Source organism: Anomaloglossus baeobatrachus, chromosome 9 (assembly GCF_048569485.1).
Source record: "Anomaloglossus baeobatrachus isolate aAnoBae1 chromosome 9, aAnoBae1.hap1, whole genome shotgun sequence".
In the NCBI taxonomy this organism is placed as follows: Eukaryota; Metazoa; Chordata; class Amphibia; order Anura; family Aromobatidae; genus Anomaloglossus; species Anomaloglossus baeobatrachus.
In genome coordinates, this window is record NC_134361.1 from 232,010,610 (window position 1) to 232,022,991 (window position 12,382).

Genomic DNA, 12,382 nt, shown 5'->3' on the forward strand with positions numbered 1-12,382 from the left:
AAACATTAAAACATGGTAAAACATTTTAAAACCACCAGGTACCATACATCACCACCCTCCACCCACAAGTCCGTTAACCCACCCAAAACCCTCTCACGTTGGCCGCGCCTTCAGCCACTTCTGGCAGGATGTAGAGGCGGCTTTCATGGTCTGGTGGTCTTCAGGGCATACCTGGCCTGGTGGATCCGCGCCTTCAGCCTCTTCTGGCAGGATGTAGAGGCGGCCTCCACAGTTGGTGCTGACCAGGTACCCTCTTTGTGGTGGAGAGCCAGGCCCCATAAACAGGCATGCTCTCTGGTTGCAGGTAAGCCAAGGCCCTATATACGGACGGGCTCCTCCTGGTTGCAGACGAGCCAAGCCCCTAAACAGGCTGACTCTGGTGGTGGTGGTGCCCTCTGGTGTAACTATTTACACTGCGAGAGTTTGTGGCTATAGCCAGTTCATAGCCTTAAGGTTCATTTCTCACACAAGTTTATGTGGGCACATACTTGAACTTTTAAAACGTTGCAAAACAAACTTTCCAACTGGTCAAAACTTGCTGTACTTTACTTGAACTTATGCAGACTCCTCCTCACCAGGGCTTGGGCCTGTAGGGCTGCGGCACCTGTTGCTTCCTTGACCTCTTTCTTCGTCTGTGGTAGTCTCATCAGTAGGTTCTTTCTCTGTTCCTTTTCTATCTTTCCTTTCTTCTTCTTTAGGACATGGTGCTACATCTAGCGCATACCACCCTCTTTCTCCTTGATGCATGGTAAATTGTACTGTGTCTCCCATTTTTAAGTTTCTGCCAGGGTGTCCTCTAGGCAGATGAGCGCTCACATCTCTTTGGTTGACAAATATCCCTTCCTTCACACCAGGTGCTACAATGAATCCATATCCACTTCTCAAATTGAAATCCTCCACTACTCCTCTGCAAAGGGGTCCTCTGACCTGGGCTTTGGCTCTTCTCAGGAACCTTTTCTCCTGTAGGTCTCTGGCTGTGACTTCTCTCTGCTCTGGAGACTGTGGTGCAGGGGACAGCGTTGTTCTGTTGCGACGCCTGGTCTTGCGGGCTGGGTTCTGCTGGGCTGTTACCTCAATGCCTGCAGGGCCCCAGGTGAGGTTTCTGGGCTGGTCTTCGTCAGCAGACGGTGTCAAGTCCTCCTCATCCCAACGGGAATAGGGTAACATCTCCGGCTCTGAGTATTGCTCCACTGCCGGTGGCTCCGGAGTCAGCTCCTCAGCTTCCTGGCCTCCTCTCCCCCTTAGTTCTTCTTGGCACTCCTTTGGTGGCAGTGCTGGGAATGGGCTTTCTTCAGCAGGCCCAGGCGGGGGACTCTTTGGCGTGGTTGCTGCAGGGGTTGCTGGAATCCTCTTGGGGGTATGCGGAGGGAGCATGTACCGGTCCACCAACCATTGTGGAAACTTGGCCTCCATGTCAGCCTTCAGCCGCCAGTATTCGGGGTCCTCCCCCAGCGTGGGCTTTCCAGCAGGGACCTCTTTGGACTGGGGAGCGGTGTCTGCTCTGGCCTTGCAGGCCGGGGTAAATGGTGATGCAATCTCTTTGCGGGCCGCGCCCTGTATGGCGGCGGCCTGGTCTTGGCGGGCCGCGCCCTGTTTGGCGGCGGCCTGGTCTTGGCGGGCCGCGCCCGGCATGGCGGCGGCCTGGTCTTGGCGGGCCGCGCCCTGTTTGGCGGCGGCCTGGTCTTGGCGGGCCGCGCCCTGTATGGCGGCGGCCTGGTCTTGGCGGGCCGCGCCCTGTATGGCGGCGGCCTGGATCGGCGTCGCAGCTGCGATGGGATCTGTGCAGGCTGGGCTGGGCGTCGCTGCAGGGACCGGGTCTTGGTGGGCCGAGCAGGGCATCGCTGCGGCGGCCGGGGCTTGGCGGGCCGAGCAGGGCATCGCTGCGGCGGCAGGGGCTTGGCGGGCCGAGCAGGGCATCGCTGCGGCGGCCGGGTCTTGGCGGGCCGAGCAGGGCATCGCTGCGGCGGCCGGGGCTTGGCGGGCCGAGCAGGGCATCGCTGCGGCGGCCGGGGCTTGGCGGGCCGAGCAGGGCATCGCTGCGGCGGCCTGGGCTTGGCGGGCCGCACCTGGCGTGGCTGCGGCCTGGCTCAGCGTCGCCGCGCCGGGCGCCTCTTCAGGGACCGCGGGCGTGGCAGCAGGGGTCGGGGCATCCGGGCCGGCAGGGGTAATACTGGACTCACCCATCGGTGGCAGCATCGGGGTCTGAGTCGTCGCCGTCCGGTCTGGCACTCGTCGTGCGGTTCCCCTCTCATAGGCCTGAACCGCGGCAGCCATCTCCAGAAGTTCCATACGTTCTTCTCGGATCTGCTCCACGACCCGGGTCTCCAGTCGGTCGCAGAACTGGGCCAGCTCTCGATACCACCAGGCAGCAGAGCCCGGTTCTGGGTTTCTGCGGTCAGACGCCATTTCTTCTGCGCCGTCTTCTGCACGACTCTCCAGCTGTGGACTCGCCGTTGCCTCTAATAGCAAGCTGTTCAGTTTCTGCTCTGCCTCTTTCAGCAGCTCCTCTCCCAGCAGCAGGCTTGTGGCTCCCTTTCTGTCCCGACGTCTCTGGACGCTTCCACTCTCATAGCTGGCAAGGTCAGAACTCTGCAGGGGATCTCTGGGTAGCCACACCTCTTCGTGGGCGGTAACTTCTTCCAGCGCGGGCTGCTGTTGTTTTTCAGCGCGCTTTTCATGGTGGCAATATGGCGGCGCTTCCAATTTTTCAAGCGGACCGCCCAGGCACATGGTCACCTGTCTGGACAGGTCTAGTCCTTATCCTGTTCACAGCGCCAGATGTGAAGCCCCACAAGTGCAGTGTCGGTGCATTACCTTCAGGGACTCCACTCGGCTGGATCTTATCACAGGCAGGGAATCTTCTATTGTCGTGACGCCACTCTCAGTATTGCGGTCAGTGCGGACCGCCACTGCAGGTTAAGGGATGCCTGGGGCTGATGGTGGGTGCAGCCAGTTGTAATAGCCTCCTGAGAGTGAGGCAAGCCCCAGGGCCCTGTGTAGGTGTGTAGAACCACAAGGCGCAGAATAACTCCACACAAGCAGAATGTCTTTCAGGGGTTTTACTCACAGAAGGTGGCAGAGTGAGTAACCCGGGCGTAGCTGGGATGAACCAGGCTGGAACCAGGTATCCTTCAGGCTGACTGATGAGGGTGGCTACCGACTCGCCTTCCTTAGCCCTTCTGTGGTTTGTGGTAACCCCGACTTTTAGTCCCTATGGGGGTCACCCAGGGAAGTAACTGCTCCCCTCGTTTGTTTGCCGTTTGCTTGTCGCCTGGACCAGATCACTCCAGCTGCTTGCCTCCTGTGAACTATGGGCCCTAACTGTGGCTACGTGGCTGCGGCTTTTGTGGTGTTGTGGCGTGGGCTTTAAGGGCCCCACACCGGCAGGTTTAGCAAGGAAAGGTAGATCTATCCCCGCACCGGGATCTGCCACCCGTTTGGGCCTGGTACTCCCTGACAGTCTCCTTACTTTCCACTACACTGCTCTCTCTCCAGCTGTGTGTGGTGTTCGGGCAGCACTCCCAGGTGACCGTTCTCCCCCGTCGGTAGTCACTGCGCGGACGCTGTTAGACTGTAACAGCTCCAGGGTCTGCTTCTGCTCTTCCTGAGCTGCACACTAAACTGGCTCACTCGTGGGACCTGCACTGCTGCTCCTGTCTGAGCTCCACTGCCATGCTCCTCACTCCTCCACACTCTGCTTCAGACTGTTTACTCCTCCTTCCCTTTTCCCTTTGTGCCTGCCTACGTCACCTAGCAACCAGGCTCTCTACCACACCCCTTGAGTGGAGATGGAGGCTTCGCCCCTCCACTCCTCAAGTGGAGGTGAAGGCTTTGCCCCCTCCTGGGATCCCCAGGGGTCCTCCCAAAGGTACATGTGTGAGACCTGATCACTATGCGCCTGTGTAGTCACACCTCGGTCAGCCTTCTGGATTACCTGTATTGTACTGTCCCCAGCATGGGTGCAGTACTCAGTGGTGCCTGACCAGGTCAGGGGCGCCACAGCTCTGCCACGGGCCTGGAGAGGGGAGTTGAGGGGGACACCCCCTGCAGTCTAGGGGCAGGTGGGGCAGTCGCAGAATTCATCTTACCCCCTCTCCAGGTGCTGCTGGTGGCTGCTCTCCTGGCCTCAGGAGCCCGATTGTTGGTGTAGTCATCGGCCAGGGCAGCTGTAGCCGTGGACCCCTTTGGCTTCTGGTCTCGGATGAACTGGCGGAGATCCTCAGGGCAGTTCCACAAGAGTTGCTCCGTGATGAACAAGTCCAGGATCTCCGGTCCGGTGGAAAGCTGCAGGCCTTGGGTCCAGTGGTCGGCAGCTCGGGCAAGTGCCCGCCTGTGGTCAGCCCAGGAGTCCTTTGGTCCCTTTTGCAGGGTCCGGAACTTCTTGCGGTAGGACTCTGGAGTGAGGTTGTACTGTTGGATCAGGGCCCGCTTGATGGTGTCGTAGCCCTGATCTGCCTCAGCAGGCAAGTCCCCAAGGATATCCAGGGCCTTACCCCTTAGACGGGGGGTCAGGTATTTGGCCCACTGATCCTTGTCCAGATGGTGCTGCAAGCAAGTCCGTTCAAAAGCAGTCAGGAAAGAGTCCAAGTCTCCATCCGTCTCCAGCACTGGGAAGTCCTCAACACGGACCTTTGGAAGTTTGGTGTTTTGAAGGTCACATGTGGCTGATGAGGGCCGGAGCTGAGCTAGCTGCAGCTGGTAGTCACGGTCTGCCTGTCGCTCTCGCTCTTCACGCGCTGCCTGCCGCTCCGCAGCCTCACGCGCTGCTTGCCGTTCCGCAGCCTCAGCGTCACGCGCTGCTTGCCGCTCCGCAGCCTCAGCGTCACGCGCTGCCTGTCGCCCACGCTCGGCCATGAGTATCTCGTAGGTATCCCGGTCTCCAGCCATAAGCCTGGCCAAGGCAGCTTGAAGGAGGGCCTCTGCACCTCTCAGGCCGGAGGGATTGGCAAGTGGTGATCTGCGGCACGCTGGAGAGCCAGGTGATTCACTGTCCATTGCAGAGCGGAGGGCTGGCATCTGGCTCGTTGAGGACCCTTGGGTGAGCTGCTCCTCATCTTGTCCATAATTGCCAGGTTGTGCAATGTCCTCTGCAGAGCTGTTCTCTGGCGTCGGGCTCTTGGAGGGCTCGTGGACAACCTCCTCATTACTGTCCACAGCACCGTCCTCCCTCTCTTCGGCTCCTGCTTTAGCATTGGCCAGTTGCCTAGCTCTGCTCCTGGTGCCATCAGCCATTCTTGCAGACTTTGGTCACTGACACAGAACTGACACCTGATGCCTCCACACACCTTACAGTATCTGCACTCTGACACTCTAGTGTTGAGCTAGTCTGAAGACCCCAGCAGCCACAGCTGCTGCAGGCAGTCTTTAGTGTCTGGGAGTATGGGTCTCACACTCACACACACTATTATCTCGATCCCACCGCTATGCCACCAATATGTCACAAACCACCGGGGGGGTCACTCAGAAATCCCCCGCGCTGGCTACCAGTACGTCACAATCGGGGGGTAACAAGTGGGGGTAAACCCTCCTTTATACCTCCCGACCGACAGACAGAGCACGTGACGCGCTCTCTAGCGCCCCTCTTATAGTCAGGCCAATTATGGAATTGCCCGACAATAAGCAAGGAGGCCGCTATACTACTTATGCCGATTATTGAAGGGTCCCCGGTGAGAGTAGGGTATATATTCCCCCGACCTCCGCGGGCGGAATATATAAAACCTCCCCGAATCTCACTGGCCTCCCCACAATAATCCTTGGCACAACTCGCTGCCACCAACCGCTTCACGGTAACTATTAGCCGAACACACAGACGTGGGATTCAAGATCGAGATAACAGAACAGCCCAAGATTAATTATATAATTTAATCAGCCTAAAGCACACTAGAAACTACAATATATACAATAGGGAATCTACAGAATATACATAGGTCAGAGTACAGTTACAGATAAAGCATGGTTTACAAACAGGTATGCAATTCAATCAGTTACCTTGTGCGTCTGGCCACAGGGGGGCGCTGTAGACCAGGTTTCCAGGAACTCCCACAGATGTTTCCTACACGTGACCCCCAGCGAAAGAACACTGGAAAATGGCCGAAGTAGGGTTATCAACCTGGGCAAATCCAGGTCCCCTCCTACCTTAGTGACCTCAGAGGGAGCACTGCTCCACCCCTGGCTGGAGTTATGGACAAAATCCACAACATGGAATATGGCCATAACTTGGCCTGGGAGCGTCGTAGGCGGACGCCAACGCTCTCATTGTGACAGCTATGAATTTAGCTACAGAATGAGAGGACTCGTGACTTGTCTACTAGTTCCACATTGGCTGATATCACGCCTGGGGTATTTCCCAAGCTCCCGCTCCCATAAAAAAGGGTGTGCCAGCATCGTCCGCATGCGGAGACACCATTTTTATGGTTGCCATATTTATCGGAAATATGGCTTGCGAGATATGAACCATTTTTTACTGGAGTCGTTCTGTCTGGATACTTCCAAGCTTGCTAATGAGATAGCAGCTCCTACCACAGGGTCACGGCAGGGAGTCATCCTGTGTCCATTGTTCCCACATCACCTAATTTCCATATCATAGGAGATGGCCATGGGATGTGACACCTTCACAGATGCTGGACATTGAGGACAAGAAGGGAGGGGGGCACTGCCAGGGAGTGATGAGCGATTATGACTGGAAGTCATAATTCATCTTCATATCCCGGGATTTGCCTCACACCTCCCCCCTTTTGAGGGCGCTAGGGGGCAGCACACTCCGGTGTTCCCCCGTGCGCCCGTCCGCGACCTCTCCTTGTCGGGACAGCCCGTCTGCGTTACCGTGGTCACGGCCCCTTTTGTGGCGAATGGTGAAGTTGTATTGCTGGAGCGCAAGGCTCCATCGCAACAATCGCCCATTCGTCCCAGAGACGGTGTGCAACCAGCTGAGGGGATTGTGGTCCGTCTCCACGATGAAGTGGCGCCCGTATAGATAGGGTTGCAGACGCTGCAGGGCCCACACTATGGCCAGGCACTCCTTCTCCATCGTGGAATAGGCCACTTCCCTTGGTAACAGCTTCCTGCTCAGGTACAAGACTGGGTGCTCTTGGCTCGCAGAGTCCACCTGGCTGAGCACCGCACCGAGGCCGAAGTCACTGGCGTCGGTCTGTACTACAAACGGCCGCGTGAAGTCGGCTGCCTGTAGCACGGGCGGGCTGGACAGGGCGTCCTTTAGGGCCTGGAAGGCTGTCTCGCAGTCCATTGTCCAATCGACTGCAGAGGGCAGCTTCTTCTTGGTGAGGTCCGTCAAGGGCTTTGCCAGGCTACTATAGCGTGGAACAAACCTCCTATAGTACCCGGCGGTCCCTAAGAAGGACATCACCTGCTTCTTGGTCCTGGGGGTGGGCCAGGATGCGATGGCCTCCACTTTCTCAGGCTCGGGCTTCAGTGTTCTCCCACCTACCCGGTGACCGAGGTACTGGACCTCGCTCATGGCCAGCTGACACTTTCCCGGCTTGATGGTCAAACCTGCCCGGTGGATCCGCCTGAGCACCTGTGCTAGATGCTCTAGGTGGTCCTCCCAGGTGGGACTGAAGACGGCAATGTCATCCAGGTACGCGGCCGCGTACCCTTCAAGTCCCTTGAGCAGGGTGTTGACCATCCGCTGGAAAGTGGCAGGGGCATTCCTCATCCCGAATGGCATCACCGTGGACTCGTATAGTCCAAATGGGGTAATAAAGGCAGAGCGTTCCCTGGCCTTGCGAGTCAGGGGGATCTGCCAATATCCCCGGCTCAGGTCCATGATGGTCAGGTACTGAGCCCCGGCCAACTGATCGAGCAGGTCATCGATGCGTGGCATTGGGTACGCATCGGCGACCGTGACAGCATTGAGCCCCCTGTAGTCCACGCAGAACCGAGTGGTTCGGTCCTTCTTAGGGACGAGGACTACAGGCGAGGCCCAAGCGCTGTTGGATGCCTGGATCACCCCCAGCTTCAGCATCTCGTCAATCTCCTGGCGCATGTGTTGCTGCACCTCCAGGGAGACCCGATATGCTGAACGCCGGATCGGGGGATGATCCCCAGTGTCCACGTGATGGACAGCCAAGTTAGTCCTTCCGGGCTGGTTGGTAAACAACCCCCGGAAGGGGTGTAGGGTGGCCCACAGCTGGGACCGTTGGTCCTCCAAGAGCTGGTGGCCAACCTCCACATCCTCAATGGATCCGCCTGCCCTAACCTGGGCTAGCATATCCAAGAGGGTTTCCGCTTCTCCCTCCTCGGGCAGGTTGCACACGGGGAGCGCACATGCCTCCCGCTCATGATGTGCCTTCATCATGTTCACATGGAAGGGCTTCCGCCTTCCACGGGCAGGGTCCAGGGTGACCAGGTACGTCACAGGGTTGAGCTGCTGGTACACGAGGTATGGGCCTTCCCAGGCTGCCTGAAGCTTGTCCTGTGGTACGGGGACCAGTACCCACACCTTTTGACCCACTTGGTAGGTCCTCTCACAAGCGTTCTGGTCGTACCAACGCTTCTGATCGGCCTGGGCTTGAGCCATATTGTCGTGTACCAGTTGCGTCAAGGCCTGCATTTTGTCCCGGAAGCGCATGACATACTCGATAACCGACACTCCAGGGGTGGCCAAATCCCCTTCCCAAGCCTCTTTCACCAGAGCCAGGGGGCCCCGCACACGTCGCCCGTACAGGAGCTCAAACGGTGAGAATCCTGTTGAGGCCTGTGGAACCTCCCGGTAAGCAAATAACAGGTGTGGGAGATACCGCTCCCAGTCACGCCCATGGGAGTCGACCAACATCTTAAGCATCTGCTTTAAGGTGCCATTGAACCGCTCGCACAGGCCATTAGTCTGTGGATGGTACGGGCTGGCCACCAGATGTCGCACCTGGACTTGCTTACAGAGGGCCTCCATCAGCTGGGACATGAATTGGGTCCCCCGGTCAGTGAGCATTTCCTGGGGAAAACCCACTCGGGAGAAAATCTCCAGCAATGCGGTGGCCACCTTGTCAGCCCGAATGGACGACAAGGCCACTGCTTCTGGGTACCGGGTGGCATAGTCCACTACCGTCAGTATGAAGCGTTTCCCGGAGCTGCTGGGGATGGCCAGCGGGCCGACCAGATCCACAGCCACCCTCCTGAAAGGCTCATCGATGATGGGCAGAGATACCAATGGGGCTTTGGGGCGTGGCCCCGCCTTCCCCACTCTCTGACAGGTTTCACACGAACGGCAGTAGGCAGCCACATCGGCCCCCATTTTTGGCCAGTAGAAATGCTGGTTTAACCTGGCCTTGGTCTTAGCGATCCCTAGGTGTCCGGCCATCGGAATCTCATGTGCGATCTGCAACAACTCCGTCCGGAACGGATAGGGTACCACCAACTGTCGGTCCCTGGGCCACGCCTCCGGTGAACCCTGCTGGACCGTGGCCCGGTACAGCCGTCCTTGGTCCCAGACCACTCGCTCCGGGTCCGAGTCCGAGGGAGGCTGTGCCGCCTGCTCCTTTAGAGCTTTCAGGCTGTCGTCAGCTTCTAACGCTGCCTGAAACCCCTGACTAGATGTGGCCAGAATCGACGAGACTGTCACATCTTCAGTCAGTACCCCGGGACCTGTGTCCTGGCCTCCACCTGACTCGGCTGCCACTTGGTCAGAAGGGGAAGAGCTATCGGACCTCCGGGAGGCCCCTTGGCTTCCAGCACTCCCACTGCGGGTGACAGCGGCCACAGCCGCTGCGACCGTGGGTCGTGCCTGCTCCTCCTCCGTTCCTGACCAAGTCGCCGGTTCAGGCAGACCTACCTGGCTTCCTGACACCCCGGTTGTGGGGGAGCCCTGCACCGAGATCTTACCTGGGAGCACTTCCGCTCCTGGACCGGCCCCAATCTCACCTGCCTGTTCCCCTCCTGCAGCAACAGAACCCCGCTGTGAAATCTCTGGGGACCCCACATTTGCTGTGGTAGCCCCCACCCCACACACTGGTCCTCCCCCTGCAGCACCCTGCTCTCTGCTTATCCCTGCAGAGGGCAACAGATCCCAGCTCACAGGCTGATTACTTGTAGAGGCATTGTCACACCTTTCTCTGACCCCCTCCCCTGTCACAGCTGCAGCTGAGTGTGTGTCTATGGTGTCTATGCAAGCAGAAAACTCAGAGTTCACTCCCTCCTCCCTTACATCATTCATAGATAACACATTAACATTGTCAGGAGGCATGTCAGTACTGGCTGAAGGTTCAGCCCTTGGGGGGGGGCCCAAACTGGGAGGTTATCTGCCCCAAATCTGTCCCAAGTAGCACGTTTGCGGGGATCCGATCAGTTACCCCCACCTCCCTCACCCCTCGCCCTGCGCCCCAGTCCACATAAATGTCAGCAACAGGCAGCGCCGGGTCAGTGCCTCCAATCCCGGAGACAGCGAGGGTTTTTCCAGGGATCAAGTCTTGGGGGGACACCATCTCAGGCCGCACCAGAGTCACCTCCGAGGCGCTGTCTCGCAGTCCTATGGTCACAGACCGGCCGACGGTGACAGGTTGGAAGCTGTCCAGGGACCTACCACCACCCCCACCCACACAATACACCTTGGGCGGCCCTTGGGACGGAGACGGAGCCGGGGCCTTGGGACGCTGAGGGCACATGGCCTTGAAGTGTCCAGGTAGGTTGCACTGGTGGCACCGTCTTGGCTCTGCCACGGGCCTGGAGAGGGGAGTTGAGGGGGACACCCCCTGCAGTCTAGGGGCAGGTGGGGCAGTCGCAGAGTTCATCTTACCCCCTCTCCAGGTGCTGCTGGTGGCTGCTCTCCTGGCCTCAGGAGCCCGATTGTTGGTGTAGTCATCGGCCAGGGCAGCTGTAGCCGTGGACCCCTTTGGCTTCTGGTCTCGGATGAACTGGCGGAGATCCTCAGGGCAGTTCCACAAGAGTTGCTCCGTGATGAACAAGTCCAGGATCTCCGGTCCGGTGGAAAGCTGCAGGCCTTGGGTCCAGTGGTCGGCAGCTCGGGCAAGTGCCCGCCGGTGGTCAGCCCAGGAGTCCTTTGGTCCCTTTTGCAGGGTCCGGAACTTCTTGCGGTAGGACTCTGGAGTGAGGTTGTACTGTTGGATCAGGGCCCGCTTGATGGTGTCGTAGCCCTGATCTGCCTCAGCAGGCAAGTCCCCAAGGATATCCAGGGCCTTACCCCTTAGACGGGGGGTCAGGTATTTGGCCCACTGATCCTTGTCCAGATGGTGCTGCAAGCAAGTCCGTTCAAAAGCAGTCAGGAAAGAGTCCAAGTCTCCATCCTTCTCCAGCACTGGGAAGTCCTCAACACGGACCTTTGGAAGTTTGGTGTTTTGAAGGTCACATGTGGCTGATGAGGGCCGGAGCTGAGCTAGCTGCAGCTGGTAGTCACGGTCTGCCTGTCGCTCTCGCTCTTCACGCGCTGCCTGCCGCTCCGCAGCCTCACGCGCTGCTTGCCGTTCCGCAGCCTCAGCGTCACGCGCTGCTTGCCGCTCCGCAGCCTCAGCGTCACGCGCTGCCTGTCGCCCACGCTCGGCCATGAGTATCTCGTAGGTATCCCGGTCTCCAGCCATAAGCCTGGCCAAGGCAGCTTGAAGGAGGGCCTCTACACCTCTCAGGCCGGAGGGATTGGCAAGTGGTGATCTGCGGCACGCTGCAGAGCCTGGTGATTCACTGTCCATTGCAGAGCGGAGGGCTGGCATCTGGCTCGTTGAGGACCCTTGGGTGAGCTGCTCCTCATCTTGTCCAGCAGTGCCAGGTTGTGCAATGTCCTCTGCAGAGCTGTTTTCTGGCGTCGAGCTCCTGGAGGACTCGTGGGCAACCTCCTCATTACTGTCCACAGCACCGTCCTCCCTCTCTTCGGCTCCTGCTTTAGCATTGGCCAGTTGCATAGCTCTGCTCCTGGTGCCATCAGCCATTCTTGCAGACTTTTGGTCACTGACACAGAACTGACACCTGATGCCTCCACACACCTTACAGTATCTGCACTCTGACACTCTAGTGTTGAGCTAGTCTGAAGACCCCAGCAGCCACAGCTGCTGCAGGCAGTCTTTAGTGTCTGGGAGTATGGGTCTCACACTCACACACACTATTATCTCGATCCCACCGCTATGCCACCAATATGTCACAAACCACCGGGGGGGTCACTCAGAAATCCCCCGCGCTGGCTACCAGTACGTCACAATCGGGGGGTAACAAGTGGGTGTCACCCCTCCTTTATACCTCCCGACCGACAGACAGAGCACGTGACGCGCTCTCTAGCGCCCCTCTTATAGTCAGGCCAATTATGGAATTGCCCGACAATAAGCAAGGAGGCCGCTATACTACTTATGCCGATTATTGAAGGGTCCCCAGTGAGAGTAGGGTATATATTCCCCCGACCTCCGCGGGCGGAATATATAAAACCTCCCCG